We start from the raw sequence: 17755 nt of genomic DNA, 5'->3' as shown, positions 1-17755 counted from the left end.
GAAATTTGGAAACATAAATTTAGACATGTGTTTAAGCATGTTACCCTTATTGACTTGCCAAACTATTAGGGTTTCTGAACACTTGATAGCTTCCCTTTACACTGATAAAAAATAAATGTGCCTATTCCTATGAAACTTCAGCACACATGTTAATTGTGTATATACAAATTGTGTATAAACTTTTTAAAAGTTTATTATATAAAGTAGAACTGAACATCTATAATGTGGCTTTAGGTCTACTGTAACTTTTGGTATAAATTTAAATTTTAAAATCCAGTCAAATCTAATGATTCCGATGTTCCATTCCTGCAGTGATGTACAGGAATTTCTCATTACACACCACTTCTCTGTATGTTTGAATAACTGATCCCAACTTTTCACTCTTCTTTCTCATATCCTTTGTCATGGGACTTTGTATTCCTTTCAGGAAATGGGGCAGAGTATATGTTCCTCCTGCTTGTCTTTAGGACCAGACATGCATTTTGTATTGGCCAATATTAGGAAACAGAAGTGACAAGTGTCAATTCCCTTAAGAGACCATGTGTATTTGCACTTGCTCCCCTGCATCCCTGTCACCACCATAAGGGGAGTTCTCCCTGATAGCGACTATTTCCTCAAGCTTGACCCTAGAAAAATTAGATAGAAGAGACATGACACTAAATCTCAGTGAGGAGAGAAGCCATGCTCAGAGAAATACATTGCTTGAAGCAAAGCTGTCCCCAGTTGAATGCAACCGAGATCAGCTTGCATCCACCAGTGAACTAATTAAATACTTATTGTCGTATGCCACTGAAAGTGTGTGGCAATACTATATGCAATATTACTCCTCTATGTACAAGTGATTATGTTTCATGATCTGAAATTATATGTATCCATCTATTCCACACTGGAACTATAACATTTGATTTGTATCTCATCAATTGAATCAGAAAATAGAACTTGTGGTAGCCGGTAAAACTGACACTGTTTCCTTTCTTCAAGCTGTACTGATGTTAAGACAATCTGGGTTTTAATAAAAAGGAAGTCTTTTGCCTATGTAACATCAAAGGAGCTTTGCACACAGCTCCTAGATGAGGGATGACTTTATAGCTGAAGGTGTGAAGTAATGGTAAATAAGTCATCTATTACTTGAAAGAGAAATTATGGTACCACCACAAATTAAATGTTTATATTTTAATTCAGGGCAACATTCTCTGTAAAATGTAACGTAAAACAGAATTCAGAATGACTAAAAAGTTCAAGTGATTTGTTTGTGTATGTGTGTGTACTGTTGTGGGGTAGGGAAGAAGATGAAAAATTGGGAAATAGCTTCTTTTGAATCTGAGCTTGCCCTTGAAATTCTATTCCTCTAGTACCACTCCAGTGCCAAAATCTGTATTAGGGTTCTCTGGAGAAATAAAACTAATAAAGTATATAAATAGATATATTGAAAGAGATTATGAGGGATTGGCTCACATGATTATGAAGGCTAAGAAGTACCACTATGTGCCTTCTGTAACCTGGAGGCTCAGGAAAGCCAGTGGTATAATTCTTGTCCAAACCTGAAAGGCCTGAGAACCAGGGAAGCCAATGCCTGAGGACAGGAGAAAACAGATGCCCAACTCAAGCAGAGAAAGCACATTTTCCCTTTCTGTGCTTTTTTGTTCTCTCCCCTGTCCTAGCTTTATCAAGATATAATTGACATATAAAATTGTATAACTTTAAGGCATATAATGTGAGAAAATTCAACATCTACTCTCTTAGCAAGCTTCATTAGTTTCCTTTGGTAGTGTCCTTCATTAATCACGATTCTTGTGGCTCTGTATTGGTGTGTATGCATTTGGGGAAGTAGGCACCTCTTCTAGTCTTTACAGATTGGATTTAGCAGCAAGAGTCATTTAGCCACCAGCAGAAAGCGCTTATATTGCACACGGCCACTGACAACATTCTCTAATCAAATGGAAACATAGGCATAAAATAATGAAAAGAATCATATTTAGCAATCAAGATTTTCAGTAACAATTCAACTGAAAAAAGTCACATTTTGTACACTGAAAACAAGGATGAAGGTGACTAGGTTAGCAAATAACCCAAAAGATAAGAAGAAAGCTATTGCCAGGATATTCATGGGATTGTCACGTTTATTTTTCTCTTTCTAAGAAAGAATTAAATTTATGCGGTGGGGAATTTTGTCTCTAGAAAAGAACAATACTCTAAAATCATCACACTGATTTCAGAAAAATAGTCTTGGGACATATTTACTTAGACATATGTGCATTCTTCAGTAAATGATTTCAATTGTTTTATAGGAAAAACAATATCTACTTTATATATGCTAAGGCATGTAAATCTAAGACATGCAGTAAGCATTCAGTAAATAGTAATTGAATAAAACTATTAGTATTAATTATGACAAATATAAAGGATATTAGTATGTGCGATGTTGAGTATGTGTTTCCAAACTGTGCTAGACTTGTGAAATGGTAATATAATGTGTGTATAAGGATTAATTGTTTTAAGCTCTAAAATAACATTTTTCATGCAATTAGAAATTACATGGTTTCAACAGTTTTAGCTACAGGAGTGAAGAGACTGTCTTTCAAAGAGCATTTATTAGCAATAAAGGAAAAAGCTTGTAAGATTGCATGAACAGCAAATTCTAGTATCAAAAGAATATCAACGTAATGGATGAATTTCTTTATTTTTGTACTTTGTATTTAAAATAGGGCTCCTTTTCACTTTCCTTTCTAACTCACACATGATTTCTGAAGAAGGGACCAGTAATCTTTTAGTCACAAGATAGAAACTGAGCTGGATACCCAGGGGTCTGGTGAAATAGAGAAAATTAGCTAGCTTCAAACTGACTGTTTTCTGATAGATTTCTGGATGGGAGAGGGTGTTGGGAATTGTGTGTGATACCATTTAGATAGGAGAAAACATGTTTACTGACTTGAAAATATTTTTTCAAAAAATGTAAGTATGTTTTCTGCCCAGATTTGGTCAAAATTTAACCTTAAGTGTACAAAACTATTGTGTTTGGGGGATTGTATTAAAGATAGAATAAAATAGCTATTAGATGCAGTTGTATTCTTAGAAATTATGGGTTGGGATTTATATCATTTTTTGTTTTGATACATTTTAAATAAAGATCTGGTTAAGTTAGGAACTTTAATCATTAAACTGGAGAGAAAATTGAAAACTAAAAATTAAGTCTAATCAGATATATTCCAGAATAAAAGGAGTTATTTACTGGTGATGCTAATTTGAATGAAGAAAATGTTTTTCATAACTAAAATAATTATTGAAATTGAAATTTTCAAAATAATAATATTTGCATTTAAATAGTATAAGGAAATTTAAACAAGATGGTTACAATTAAAAGATTTATTTTTATCTAATCATCTTTTTCTACGAAAAAGTGTGATTTTGCTAAAGGCAATTAAATATTTATTGGAAAGATATTGTTGGGTATCTGATATGCTAAAATTTAAGTTGGCTGTGTTTTCTTTATTCAATCAGTAAAGAGGGAATTATATATTTTTATTTTTTTTTTTTTTTTTTAATGGTTTTTTTTTTTTTTTTTTTTTTTTTTTTTTTGTAGCTTGACTTTAGCTATCATTTGTGATCTGACTTTCAGTTCTGATGTGTAGTCTGAAGGATATACGGACTTGAAGAAAATAAGTTTTAGCTGTTTGGGTAAATAAGATCCAACTTCAATTATCTTAATTGTTTATTTTAAAATTTTAAATTATCTATCTACAAAATTAAGTTCAGAGATAGGACATTGATTAATGGAAATTTTATTAGAAATTTGCTAAACATGCTAGACCTCTATTACTGGCTTTATCTAGGCTGCTTTATCATCTCACAAAAACAAGAACTCTGTTCTGAGGCTGTCATGACTGAGGGCATGCTTTTTGTACTACAGAACTACTGGGAAAAACCCTTTTTAATACAGGGGTAGGACCACAGGCTGAAATAGCCACAGCTAAACCCAGATTTGAAAAGGGGATTTTGAATGAGGCATGTTTAGAAGATGCTAGGATAAATGGAAATGAGAAAGAGGATAAATAGTGGGATTTCAATGAAGCAGTGGAACATTTTGGCTTATGTGGAAAGAGAAGTGCTGGTACAGAATTTTCAATATCTTAAAACAATTATCCCTGGTTTCCTTTTAAAAAATGATCTATACTAAATATCTGGGGGCTTCAAGATATGATTATGTTGGGAGCTTTGTACGTGTTCCACAACAGCATTCCTCCACATAAAAAAAAAAAAAAAAAAAAAAAAAAAAAAAAAAAAAAAAAAAAAGATGTGTTTTCACTTGCTTTGTTAATTTTATTTTTCCTTTCTAGCCATCTATGTTTTTACATCTGTATAATGCTGTAGGCAGGATCACCAACCTTGAATACAATGCAGTCAATTTTTAAAATATATGTGCCAGGGTTAAAAGAAAAAAAAGAATATAAAATCACCATTCTATTCCAGTGCTTTTGAAATATTGTATACTTAATTTTTAGATAATTGTGAATCATTTTAGTCTTCTCTGAAGCCTACACTAGGCTGGTAAAAAAACATACAAGTTGGGAATTTTGTAGGTTTCTGATATAAAAAATATCAGACTTATGAGAGAAAAGAAGTATTTTTATATATGAAACCAAAATACTGAATCTCTTTCATGTGGCAGTTACCTCATTAATAAAAGTTACTAACTGAGTGAATGAATAAAGAATGAGGAATTGTTAAAGGAGAAAAACCAGAAGAATTGAAGGTGAATGACTCAAATATAAAACAACACAATGGATGACCATAAAACTCCTAGAAGAAAGCGTAGGTGTAAGCTCCTTGACATTGGCCTTGGCAATGATTTTTTAGGTTTGATATCAAAAGCAAAGGTAACAGGGGCACCTGGGTGGCTCAGTCCATTGAGCTTCAGACTCTTGATGTCAGCTCAGGTCATGATCTCACCATTCATGAAATCGAGCCCCTGTCCCCCACTTGGGATTCTCTCTCCCTCTGTCTCTGCCCATCCTCTGCTCTCTCTCTCTCTCTCTCTCTCTTTCTCTCAATAAATAAACATTTTTAAAAAAGCAAAAATAAAAAAGTGGGATACATAAAACTAAAAAGCTTCTATATGGAAAAGGAAACCATAAACAAAATGAAAAGGCAACCTATGGAATGGGAGAAAATATTTACACAATGTAGATCTGATAAGGGGTTAATATCCAAAATATATAAGAATTCATAAAACCCAATAACAAACAAAAAAAAACCCTACACAAATCTGATTTAAAAATGGGCAGAAGATCTAAATAGATACTTTCCAAAGAAGATATTCAGATGGCTAATAGGTACAAGAAAAGCTTCTCAATATCACTAATTATCAGAGAAATGTAAATCAAAACCACAATGAGATATCACACCCCACCTGTTTTAATGACTTTTATCAAAAAGACGAAAAATAGCAAGTGTTGGAGAGGATGTAGAAAAAAGGGAACCCTCGTGCACAGCTGGTGGGAATATGAATTGGTGCAGCTACTATGGAAAACAATATGAAGGTTTTTCAAAAAATTAAAAATAACTACCATATGATCCAGGAATTCCACTTCTGGTTATTTATACAAAGAAGTCAAAAATACTAATTTTAAAAAACATATGCACCTCATATTCTTTGCAGCAGTATTTACAATAGTCAAGACATAGAAACAAGCTAAGCGTCCACTGAATAAATGGACAAGGAAAATGTGGTATACACACAATGGAAAATTATTCTGCCATAAAAACAGAATGAAATCTTGTCACTTGCTATAATCTGGATAGACCTGAGGGCATTATGTTAAATGAAATAAGCCAGACAAAGACACAAACTGTATGATTTCACTTATATAGGGAGTTAAAAAAAAAAAAAAAGCCAAGGTCGCAGTTACAGAGAACAGATTGGTGGTTGCCAGAAGCAGTGTAGTGAGGGTGCGCATGGGGGGCAAAATGGGTGACAGGAGTCAAAAGGTACAAACTTCAAGTTATAAAATAAATAACAGGGATGCAAGGCACAGCATGGCGGTTATAGTTAATAATACTGTATTGCATATTTGAAAGTTGTTGAGAGTAAATCATAAAAGTTCTTACAATATGAAAAAAATTCTGTAACTATGTATGATGATGGATATTAACTAGGCATGCTGTGGTGATCCTTTCATAATATATACAAGTTTTGAATCATTACATATTATGCCTGAAATTAATATAATGTTGTATGTCAATTATACCTCAATTAAAAAAAAATAGGACAACGATTCAAAACAAACACAGTGAATTTTTTTTATTTTACCCCCCAGTTTTAGAAGAGGCGAATCCAATTTTCAGCTAAGGGCAAAATACTAAGTAATGAAACTGTTAAGCTGTATATTTACTAAAATAATTCTTTTTTAAAAGTTTGCTTATTTTGAGAGAGAGAGAAAGAAAGAGAACCCCAAGCAGGGTACACACTGTCAGTGCAGAGCCTGACAAAGGGCTTGACCCACAAACTGTGAGAGCATGACCTGAGCTGAAATCAAGAGTTGGATCCTTAACTGACTGAGATGCCCAGGCATCCCTTTACTAAAGTAATTCTAAATATATGACTTGGTTCTAACTTTATGTATGGTACAAGATGTTGAATAATGGTATTATTAAATTATAACTTTACCCTCAAAATCTAACTAGATGGTTTAGGTTTTTTACTTTTTTTGTGAATTTTCTATCATGACTAAAACATCAGGTCAAATACTGTCTGAACATGTTAGATATTGCTGTCTTCATTTTACACTGAGATTGAACCAAGTAACTTGTCTAAAATAATATCTCAGGTGAGTTTTAGGGCAAAAATTATGGATTACAGGAATCCAAAATTGGTGTTCCTCCTACTCTACAAAGGTTTCAGTCAGGGAGGAGAGCTACACTTGAAATATGCACAGCACATTTATCTTATTAATGAACATGAGAATGGGGGGTATAGAAGTGAAATGGTTGGGTATTGTATTTGAGTGTGATAAGGGAGAGTCCTCTTGGATGATGTGATAATGTAAAGAGATATAAGGTAAGCAAACCTTCCCTGAATATGAAGAGAGTAAGAAGTGGAGCATTACAGGCAGAGAGAAGAAATATACGTGTCCTAAGGTGGAAGCTTGCATGGTATGCTCAAATACATCCAAGGAGCTCAATGTGGCTGGAGCTCAATTATCAAGTATCACTGCCTGTTTAAAAACCAAGTGGCAGTAGTTCAGGGCAAGGTTGGGACTGGGAAAATATTGCAAGATATCAACATATAAATAATATTCAAAGACAGTGGACAGGAGTAGATTACTAACAAAGTAAGGTAATTGACAAATGAGAACTTCCAAAAACTGCACTTTGGAGTGTTCCAAACTTTAAAAGTACACAATAAGAATAGGATCTGGAAAAAAGAGCCTGAATGGGAGTAAATGTAAAAAGTTACAAAGAAAAAAAAAATGCAGGAAGTGGGTTGTCCTGGAGGCCAAGAGGGAAAAATTTCAAAAAGGAGTGTGATAAGCTCTGTGAAATGCTGGTGTTCTAAGATGTTGAAAAATTATTGACCATTGAGTTTGGCAATACAGATCTCATGGTGATAGAATGAAATTTGAATAGATTAGTGGAGAGGAAAATCTGTTTAGAGTGGATTTAGAAGCAAAATGAGACGGTAGTGATACAGAGCAAAGGAAAGTCATTTTAGGTGATTTGTAGAAAAGGAGAGCAGGGGAAAATGTCATAGTTGCAGGAGAAATGTATCACCATGTCTGTATGATATAAATATATGTCATATATTTATACAAATATAATATAAATAAAATATATAAGATAAATAAAATATATATACAAATATATAAATATATAAATATATAAATATATTTATATAAATATATGGCATGTATATTGGTACATAGTTATATATACTTAAATCCATAAGAGAAAAATTCTGATGAAATAAAAGGGGAAGATTCAGAAATATTCTGAGCAAAATCCTTAGGCAGGTTGAGAGGGCTGATAATCAACGCATGTGCATAGTTCTTTTAATTTGCTTTCTCCTTAAAGCAGAGCATGAGACAAAAACTTGGCTCTGTATAGTTTATTTAGATGTTTCTTGTAAGCAGGAGTAAGTCAGTAAACAGAACAGAGTGGGGAAAAAGGAAAAGCATTATGTCTGCATTACTGCAGACATGATCTCCAAAAAGGTGTCACAGAATATAGAATCCATGTATAATTTTCTATTTACTTTTGTCCACTGATTCCCAAATCCCACTATCTGAGGGTTGGATCCCCAGGGGCATTCATGATGATGTTGGTAATAATATTTTTATGCACAGGGTTGGACACAACCTAGGGACTCATAACTGACGGATTAATTTAATCACTGATATAAAATGAATTTTCCTTCCAAATGTCCTATACAATTACTGTGAAATTGGCAACTCCATCCAGTTGCTGAAAACATTGATCAGGGTAGAAGAAGAAGCATTTTTGTTTGGATGGAGGAGCCCACAGGGACTCTATATGTTTACTAAGAGAAACTTTTACCTCTGAGAAACTCTGTTGAAAATGACTTGGCAATAGGCTAGCCTGTCTCTAGGTATACTTTACAGGAAAGATAAAACGTATATATTTCTATATCTAATAGGAATCATTTCAAACTGTTAGTATAAGAAGGGTATTTATGGCCCTTGTGGGACTCTTTAATAATGCCTATTATCTTTGGTAGATGCACACAGATATTGACTCATTCTGAATTAGTTAGCACCATTAGTCATAGAATCTCACAATATGTCTGTGGATTTGCTTTTGTCCTCACTTTTACTGAAGTACGAGAAGGTTAAGTGACTTGCCAATGAACATCAAACATGTTGGTAAAGAAGACAAGAATAGATCCTTAAGATCCTGACTCCAAGTTATTTATGTCACTGTATTTATTGACTTTACCTTCTGCTTAGTCATTTGTTGGGCACATTTACGATAAATATAATGAAAAGTGACACTCCAATGCTTTAAATAGAGGCTGTACTTTATACCCATGACAGGATGGAAACAGAGTAAGTCTGTGAGGCATATGCAGTGGATTTTTGATTGAAGTCTCATAATAGCCAATTAAGTCGTTCATGTAATTTTGTAGTGTCTCAGTTTCCACAGCTCTATATTGATGCAGTAGCTTGTTAAGTCCCTTTTAGTCTCACGTTTTATTTTTCCAGGAAATGATAATTGAAGATTTGGTCATTTTAACTTCCTCTGTATGGTGAGTGACTTTACCACGTAGGGTTTCTTAGTTCCCCTGATCCATTATCAGGAATCCTTAAGTACAATTCTTAGAGATTTTGTTATCAGAAGGCTCCACTGAGAAATCCATAGTTAGCCATGTCTCTTTTCTTTAGAATGTTAGCCGATTTTGCTTCCTTAATGTAGAATAAAAATAGTACCTTCCCATTACTCCTGAAAAAAAAAAAAAAAGAAAAGAAAAAAAAACACATGCCTACTAGTTGACATATGCCTACCTAAACATCACATACTCTCTGAGAATTAAATCACATGAAAGATCCTATCTGTTTTGTTCCCTAATCTTTTTATCTCTAGTGACTCGAATAGTGTCTAGCACAGAGTAACTCAATAAAGACTTGTTTTATAAGTGAATGTATTAGATTTAAAAAGCTAGAAATCTGCTTCATACAGTCGTATGAAGCATGGGCATAATGCCCATGATAAAAGTACAAAAAAATAAAGTTATTAGATAACAACAATATTTCTTATCATCCCTCTTTCATGTCAATTCTCAATCCTCAGAAGTTATCTCCTTTGATTTTTTTCTTCTTTAGTTCCTATGGATGTTACAACAATTCTTTTTTCTTTTTTTTAATTTTTGTAATCTTTATTTATTTTTGAGCAAGAGACTGAGTATGAGCAGGAGAGGGGCAGAGAGAGAGGGAGACACAGAATCCAAAGCAGGCTCCAGGCCCTGAGCCGTCAGCACAGAGCCCTATGTGGGGCTCGAACTCATGAGAACCGTGAGATCATGACCTGAGCCGAAGTCTGACGCTCAACCGACTGAGCCACCCAGGCTCCCCTGTTACAACAATTCTAATTAAAATGTATTCACTTCTATTTTTGATGTCAGTTTCTATGCTTTGAAAGATTGGAAAATTGGTTCACCTACACTGGTTTGTACACCTGTATACTTTTCAAAGTTTTGTTTTTTATGATACCAAAATTTTAATTTTTTTTCCTGCTTATTTCCATTTATTCTTAAACCTTCATTTCTTGTTATTCCAAATTTGAAGTTTTTTTTTCCTTATCTTTGTTTCATAACATGAGGAAATTACTGCCCTTTGCCACTTCCTGTTCTGTACACTCAGACTTTTCTTTGCTATGTCACTCATTATACAATACAAGGGTATGCTGGTTTTTGCTTGTGACTCAGCTCCACCTCCACCTTCTGAATGTTTCTTTTCATTGCAATGAGATTCTCATTACTTTCTGCAAATGGAGGCAATTAATGGGAGGGGGGAGGGATAAGATCTACTTTTCTGCTTTTGGTGGTCTACAAGGTACATCACGTTTCAAACTTTTCCTTTTAATCCACCTGTGTTCTTATATTTAAAGCATATTTTCTAGTAGACAGCATGTGTTTGGCTCTTGTTTTTTATGAAGTCTATTTTTGTCCTGTATTATATCATCTATTTTTATTTAATATAGTTGACATAATTGATATGTAATCTACCTACCACTTTCCTATTTATTTAATTTTTGTCCCATATATACTTGTTCCTCTTTTATTTGGATTAATTAATACTTTTTGGAATTTCATTCAGAACGTGTCACTTAATTTTTAGATATTTGGGGACTTCCCCATATCTTTTAGGTTCATTTTTTTCAAATTTATTCCTACAAAGAACATATTTTGAACGATTTGAGTTTTTCTTTTTAACTGTTTGAAAACAGCAAATTCAATTGTTAGTGGATGACATGTCCTGTAAATATCAATCAGATCTATTTTCTTTTTATTATGCTTTAAGTCTTGTATAGCTTTATCAATTTTCTGTTTACTTGATCAATCAAAAATCAAGAGGAGTGTTGAAAACTCAAACTATGACTGCCCCTTCTATTTTCCTTCTAATATACCAAGTAACATATGCATTAGACCACTGATACTGTTGTAGTGGTCACGGGGGCCCTGTTCATTTTTATCCAGTCTTTTTTTCACTGTGCTTCATTGTGGATATTTTCTATTTCTACATCTTCATGTCTAGTGAGCTTCCATTCTTTGTTATCTAATCTCTGCCAAGTCCATTCAGTGAATTTTCACATGAAATATTGTAATTTCCATGTTTAGAAAGTCCATTTAGGTCTCTTTATACCTTTTGATTTTTACTCTGCTTGTTCATGTTTTTCTTCAAATACTTGTATGTAGCAATAGATATTTTAATGTCTTTGGGTGTCAGTTCTATTATCCTTCTCCTTTCTAGGTTTGTTTTTATTGACAGTTTTTTCCTTGTCATATTTTTCTGCTTCTTGTTATAGCTAGCATTCTTTTAAATTATATGCTGAAGATTGTGACTCTGGGAGTCTGGACTTTGTTTTCTTTTTTTAAAGAACTTTGGGCTTTAAATTTGTAAGCAATTAAATTACTAGTGACTCCACTTGCTACTTTTGAGACTTGCTTTTAATATTTATTTGGTAGCTCTTGGGTACCCTTTAATATGTAAACAATTTAGTCCTACTACTAAGGTGTGGTCTTTCTGTCTTCTCTAACTGAATATATCTAGTGGTCAATAAGGACTCTCATGTTGATTAGAATTTGAGTACTTACTTGTGTGGGCTCTGGTTCAGTTCCACAGCTCTCTGGTTGATCAACCTTATGGAGTTTCACCCCATGCATGTACATGTAAACAGTTGTGATGACTAGTTTGATATGTCAACAGGTTAAGCTATTGTTATCTAAGCAGGCACCAATTTAAATTTTTCTCTGAAAGAATTTTGTAGATGTAGGTAATATCTACAAGCAGTTGACTTTAAGTAAAAGAAAGTGTAACTGGTAATGTGGGTGGGCCTCATCCATTTACTTATTTTTTTATTTTAAAAAAAAATTTTTTTTCAATGTTTTTTATTTATTTTTGGGACAGAGAGAGACAGAGCATGAACGGGGGAGGGGCAGAGAGAGAGGGAGACACAGAATCGGAAACAGGCTCCAGGCTCTGAGCCATCAGCCCAGAGCCCGACGCGGGGCTCGAACTCACGGACCGCGAGATCGTGACCTGGCTGAAGTCGGAGGCTTAACCGACTGCGCCACCCAGGCGCCCCAAGCCTCATCCATTTAATTGGAGGCCTTAACAGCAAAAACTAAAGTCTTCTGGAAAAGAAGAAACTCTGCCTGAAGACTATAGCATCAATTTCTGCCATAGTTTCCAGCCCACAGCTTACACTATGGTTTTCAGACTTGCCAACCCCAAGAATCACATGAGCTAATTCCTTAAAATATCTATCTATCATCTATCTATCTATCTATCTGTCTATCTATCTATCTATCTATCTATCTAACCTATCATCATTATCTATCATCATCATCTATCTATCCATCCATCCATCTATCATCATCTATTTCCTATTGGTTCCCCTTCTTTGGATACCCATGACTGAAAAGTAATAAAGACTCAAAGGAATGAGGCATGGGAATTTCTGGAACTTTTTTCCTATACATCTCTCTCTTTTCTGGAGTTCAGCACTGAAATTTACGGCTGCCTCAGCATCCATGAAATCCAACTTCTGGCTTTTCAATTAAACAACATAGCATGGTCTGCTGAGACACTCTCTGTTCCTCAGTGCATCCAGACAGAATTCTGGGGCAATCATAAAGTTCATTTATTTCTCTTCTTTCAGTGATCATGGTCCTGCTCCACCAATATTCCAGTGACTGAAAGAAGATGTTTCACACATTTTGTCCATTTTTCAGGTTGTTTACAATAAGGAGGTTAAATCCAGTCCATGGTGGCCAGAGCTTCTCTCTTGATCTTCAATATTAGTAAGGCAAGAACTCAATTAATTAGGAATCTCCATTTAAAAATTATATTGGAAGAAATTTATATTCATAAGGAAATATATATTCATTGTTCTGTTTTCAGTAAACTAGAAATATAAAAGTTTCAGATATAGGCACTCTTCTTAGACCTTTGCAATTGCAATTTGTTATCACACTGAAGTGGTCTTCCATTTTGATCTCAGCAAGTGTATAATCAATCTTTTCCTTGTTTGAATACTGTCTTCATAGGGAGTCTGAATAAATCATGGGTCCACTGAAACGTCACAATTGGTTATTTGTTTAATATGTTACTTTATATTTGTCCAGAACCATGATCTTTGGGCATTCTTGACAGATGAAATAGACCTCTTTGCACTATGACTATGACTGGTCAGCTACCTCTTTTACAGATTTCTTTTATTGCTTGAAGGCATCAGATTGCCATACAAATGAAAAAAAAAATCCCTCTCTGAGCCTAACTCTGTAATTCCCATTCCTTCCTCTTCTTACCACTTTTCTGGGTTAATGAGTTTATTCATAACTTTTCCTCCTGTGTTCACATACTGCTGCTCCGTTTCTTCCTTTATTGATTCATTTCAGGTCTAGTATAACTGGAAAATTACTCCTTTCACAGCATTAAATTTTTGTATTATTTTTTCCATTTCAGCAAGAATATGATGGATATAAGACTTAGTTTCCTTTCTTATGTAATAATGATTGAGTTGCATATAATGGACAAATAGAAAATGTTTTATATAAAATGGCCTAGTGGAAGCACTTTCCCTTGTTTAAAAAACATAGTATCTTCCATTTTTATGTCTATTTGAAGCTATTTCTCAACTCTCAATTTAGCTTTCCCTGGTGGGAGTCATCATTACTTGCTCTTGGCAAGCAGAAAGATTGCAACAAAGTCATTTAGTTTTTCCCATTTCCTTTATCCTATATTTTTAAGTCGCCCCTATAATGAGATGGTTGTAAAGCTATTTCGTTTGCATTCTCCAGTGCTATTTTTTCCCCATTTTCTGAAGTGTTATCCTATGTACCTTGTACTCCTTTTGAATCTGAGGTTAAAACTTTGTGTGTGTGTGTGCGTGTGTGTGTGTGTGTGTGTGTGTTAGCCATATGTACTCTCTGTCAGTCATGACTAGAATAGTTATATTTTGACTAATATTTATGAATCTTGAATAATGTGTATATGACCCTAATCTGTATGACATTAACAACTTTGATTATGTTAATTATGTTTATATTCCTAAAATGTAAATAAATTAATCCATGGGATTGGATGTCATTCCTGTCTAATATACTGTTTACTTTTAGTTTTGTGGTTATCTTATTTGAGAAAATAAATTAGCTGAGAAAACTCAAAGAACATTACTCAGAAAATGTTTACTTCATTTTGTTCCCTCAGCACCAAGGTCAGTGAAAGATAGTGACTATTCAGTAGGTAGTATTTTCAATCAATGAGATCATTTAAAGCATTTTAATAGTATGTTGGAAATTGTTGTAATTTTAGCATATCATCACATTAAGTAATAAATATTTTATAGTTAGAATTGTGCCATCCCCATATTTTTTGTCCTTTATAACAAAATATTTCACTTGGCTGACATTCTTTTTAATACAAAATCTTGGACCATTTCTCTCTGAAACTCATCAACATTAAATCTAGGACTTTTATATATATTGCCTAAAATAAATACCTCACTCTTACAGGTGAGTTCATTTTAAATAAGTGAGTTTCATTTTGGATGTTTTTGGTTTAAATCTTGCAGTCACTGTATCATTTCAATAATATTTCAAATTACTTGAATAAATAATTTATTTTGATATTATTTACATGTCATTATCTGAAGATACTGTTTAAACAGGCAAAATTCCATTTTTCTTCTTATTGCCGCTTTTATAAGCATTTTTATTGTGTTAAAAGAAAAACTTTCCTATAACCCGTTCTTTGCTTGTTTCCCAAAGATAAAGAAAGCAAAGGTAGGTAACGAAATAAAATCTGAAGATAAAATATCTAAGAGTATGTTACATTAGTCAAAGTTTTAAGTTAAATTTGCATATCATATTCCCCAACTTTTAAATATACAGAAATAAGGAAACTCCATTAGCTGTTGACATGCTATGATTTTTCCGTACCTGTTGTCTCATTTCTTACTTCCCTAGTTTCCTATAAATCATACGTACTAAATATCAAGAGCAAATGCAGGTACCTATGGGCCTTTGGTATTGATTTTTTCATGACTGCTTTACAGTTAGATACCTAAGGTCATTACCTCCTTTTGCACATTCTTTTTTCCACACTTTCTGATCTACTTCTCTCTGAGGTTATTTCCATAGTTACATATATTGATCTTATTCCTAAGAGCTTGACAATGAAGTGTCACAATGTCTACATTTTCTAATGATGCTACTTATAGGGAAAAGTGTGCCTTCTTATAAATATCACATGTCTTTATTTAGAGGCAGGGTACTGTTGTTACTGTTAAATTTGTTTTTCACTTGTTAAGTCATTTGGGATGGAAACATGACAAGCACAATAAAAGAACTGGTTTACCCTGATTCTGCTACTATTTCTGTGAATATAAACAAGCCTTTAAACATTCCTGGTCTCTTTTATTGATAAAATAAATTGGTAGACTAGATTTCTTCTAAGATTTTCAGTTTTCAATTTCTAAGAATCTTGTTTTCTGTTTCATAAATCTAACTAAGTAGAAACTGTATGTAAGCAACTTTGGTCAGATGGAAAAGGATTAAATTAAGTTAGACAGATGATCACTAACAGAGGGATAAAATGGAGCTCAATGTTGTAAACTAACTATAGAGCATGACTCTTCCATAATGGGTGGTTGTTATTATTCAATCCACCTGTGATTACACTTCATTTATATCCCAAGTTTGTTCATCATTTATGCTACATGATAGACATTGTCCAGCATGCTGGTCTTCTAGTTCTTTGGGACACTTTATTCAGATAGATTAGTCTTCCATTTCATCAACTTCTCCTATTGCTGTAGTCACACCACAGTTCTTAGAACTCTGGATCATGACAAACATTACTCTTCCCCCAACACCATCTCCAATATTTTGATTTTCCCTCTCAGTTATTACTACGCCAACAGTTCTCTTTATATTTTCTTTTCTACCATATTATCTCATCAGGACTTTTCCCCTCCCATCTATATGGCTTTCTCTAGTGAAATCCAAACCCAGGAAGAATGTAATGTTGGCTTTCTGAATGCCTGTACTCAAATTGCTGAGCCTCAATGGATAAGCATCAGAGTATCAGACGGAAAGATGAAATTAATCATTTAAAATCAGCAGCATCAATGACCCTTTTCACCACTTGTACAATCAATTAAATTACTTAAGGCATTTTTTCAGCTTGTGAAACTTCCCATTTCTCTCATCACTTGCTGTCCTCAGCAACTCAAACTTTCTCTTCAGAGAGAAAAGAGGAACTATCAGTAATGAACTATTTCAAATTCCTACTACAAATCTACAAACCAGTAGAAATACCACCCCTGCCTTTTCTATTCTTTCCTCCTTATCACAATATTGGAGAATTGTCACCTTTCCATTGTAAAACCCATTTTTAAATTGTCCTTTAGGTGATTTCATTCTTCTTCTTTTTACACCTAGAATCCTCAACTTTTCCACTGCACTATCCAAACCCATGGGCATTTATACATATTAAAAAAATTCCACTCCTATGGAAGTGCTGAGTACCCTGGGGAAGCCATTCCCTGCTGCCCAGGTATCCTCGAGGTTGACCTTGGTCACTGATGGGAGAGCTTCTTTATCAGAAAGTCTACTTTCCCATTCAGGGACATAGTTTTGGAGGCTTCAGAATACTTGGAATCTCCCCCGGCCTTCAGAAGAATGTTCATTTGTGATCTGGCTCATGAAACCACGAGGAAGCAGCTTGGGGGCCATCCCAGCAAAGTCAATGCTGGCTCCCTGTCTTGAATGGCTATCACCAGCAGCCAAGCTTTTGAATGCTCTGAATTCCTCAGAGTCCCTCCATGCCTCACCCCATCATAGACTAGGCAAGCTGAAGCAAGCAGAAGCAGTTAGGTTCTTTTAAATCAAAACAGCAAAATTCCGGGGCACCTGGATGGCACAATCGATTAAGCCTCTGACTTTAGCTCAGGTCATGATCTCACAGTTTATGAGTTTGAGCCCCGCATCAGGATCTCTGCTGTCAGCACAGAGCCTGCTTCAGATCCTCTGTCCTCCTAACTCTCTTCCCCTCCCCCACTCATTCTCTCTCTCTCTCTCTCTCTCTCTCTCTCTCTCTCTCTCTCTCTTTCTCTCTGTCTGTCTTTCTCTCTCTCTCTCAAAATAAATAGTGGCACCTGAGTGGCTCAGTTGGTTGAGCGTCTGACTTTGGCTCAGGTCATGATCTCACAGCTTGTGAGTTCGAGCCCCATGTCAGGCTCTGTGCTGACAGCTCAGAGCCTGGAGCCTGCTTTGGATTCTGTGTCCCTCTCTCACTCTGCCCCTCCCTCGTTCATGTTCTCTCTCAGGAATAAATTTAAAAAAAAGTTAAAAAAATTAAAAAAAAAATATTTGTTTCTATTTCAGCATCTCTCATTTGCACACTTACAGTAAGGCTGAAACAACCCTGGCAGATGGTACCAATGACATCTAGATCACTCAAATCAGTGACCACTTTCTGCACAAGCGAAACTCATTAAAACAGTATCTTCTCTTCAAATT

Source organism: Panthera uncia, chromosome B4, assembly GCF_023721935.1.
Source record: "Panthera uncia isolate 11264 chromosome B4, Puncia_PCG_1.0, whole genome shotgun sequence".
Lineage (NCBI taxonomy): Eukaryota > Metazoa > Chordata > Mammalia > Carnivora > Felidae > Panthera > Panthera uncia.
The sequence above is the reverse complement of the archived record's forward strand: the minus strand, read 5'-3'. Positions refer to the sequence as shown.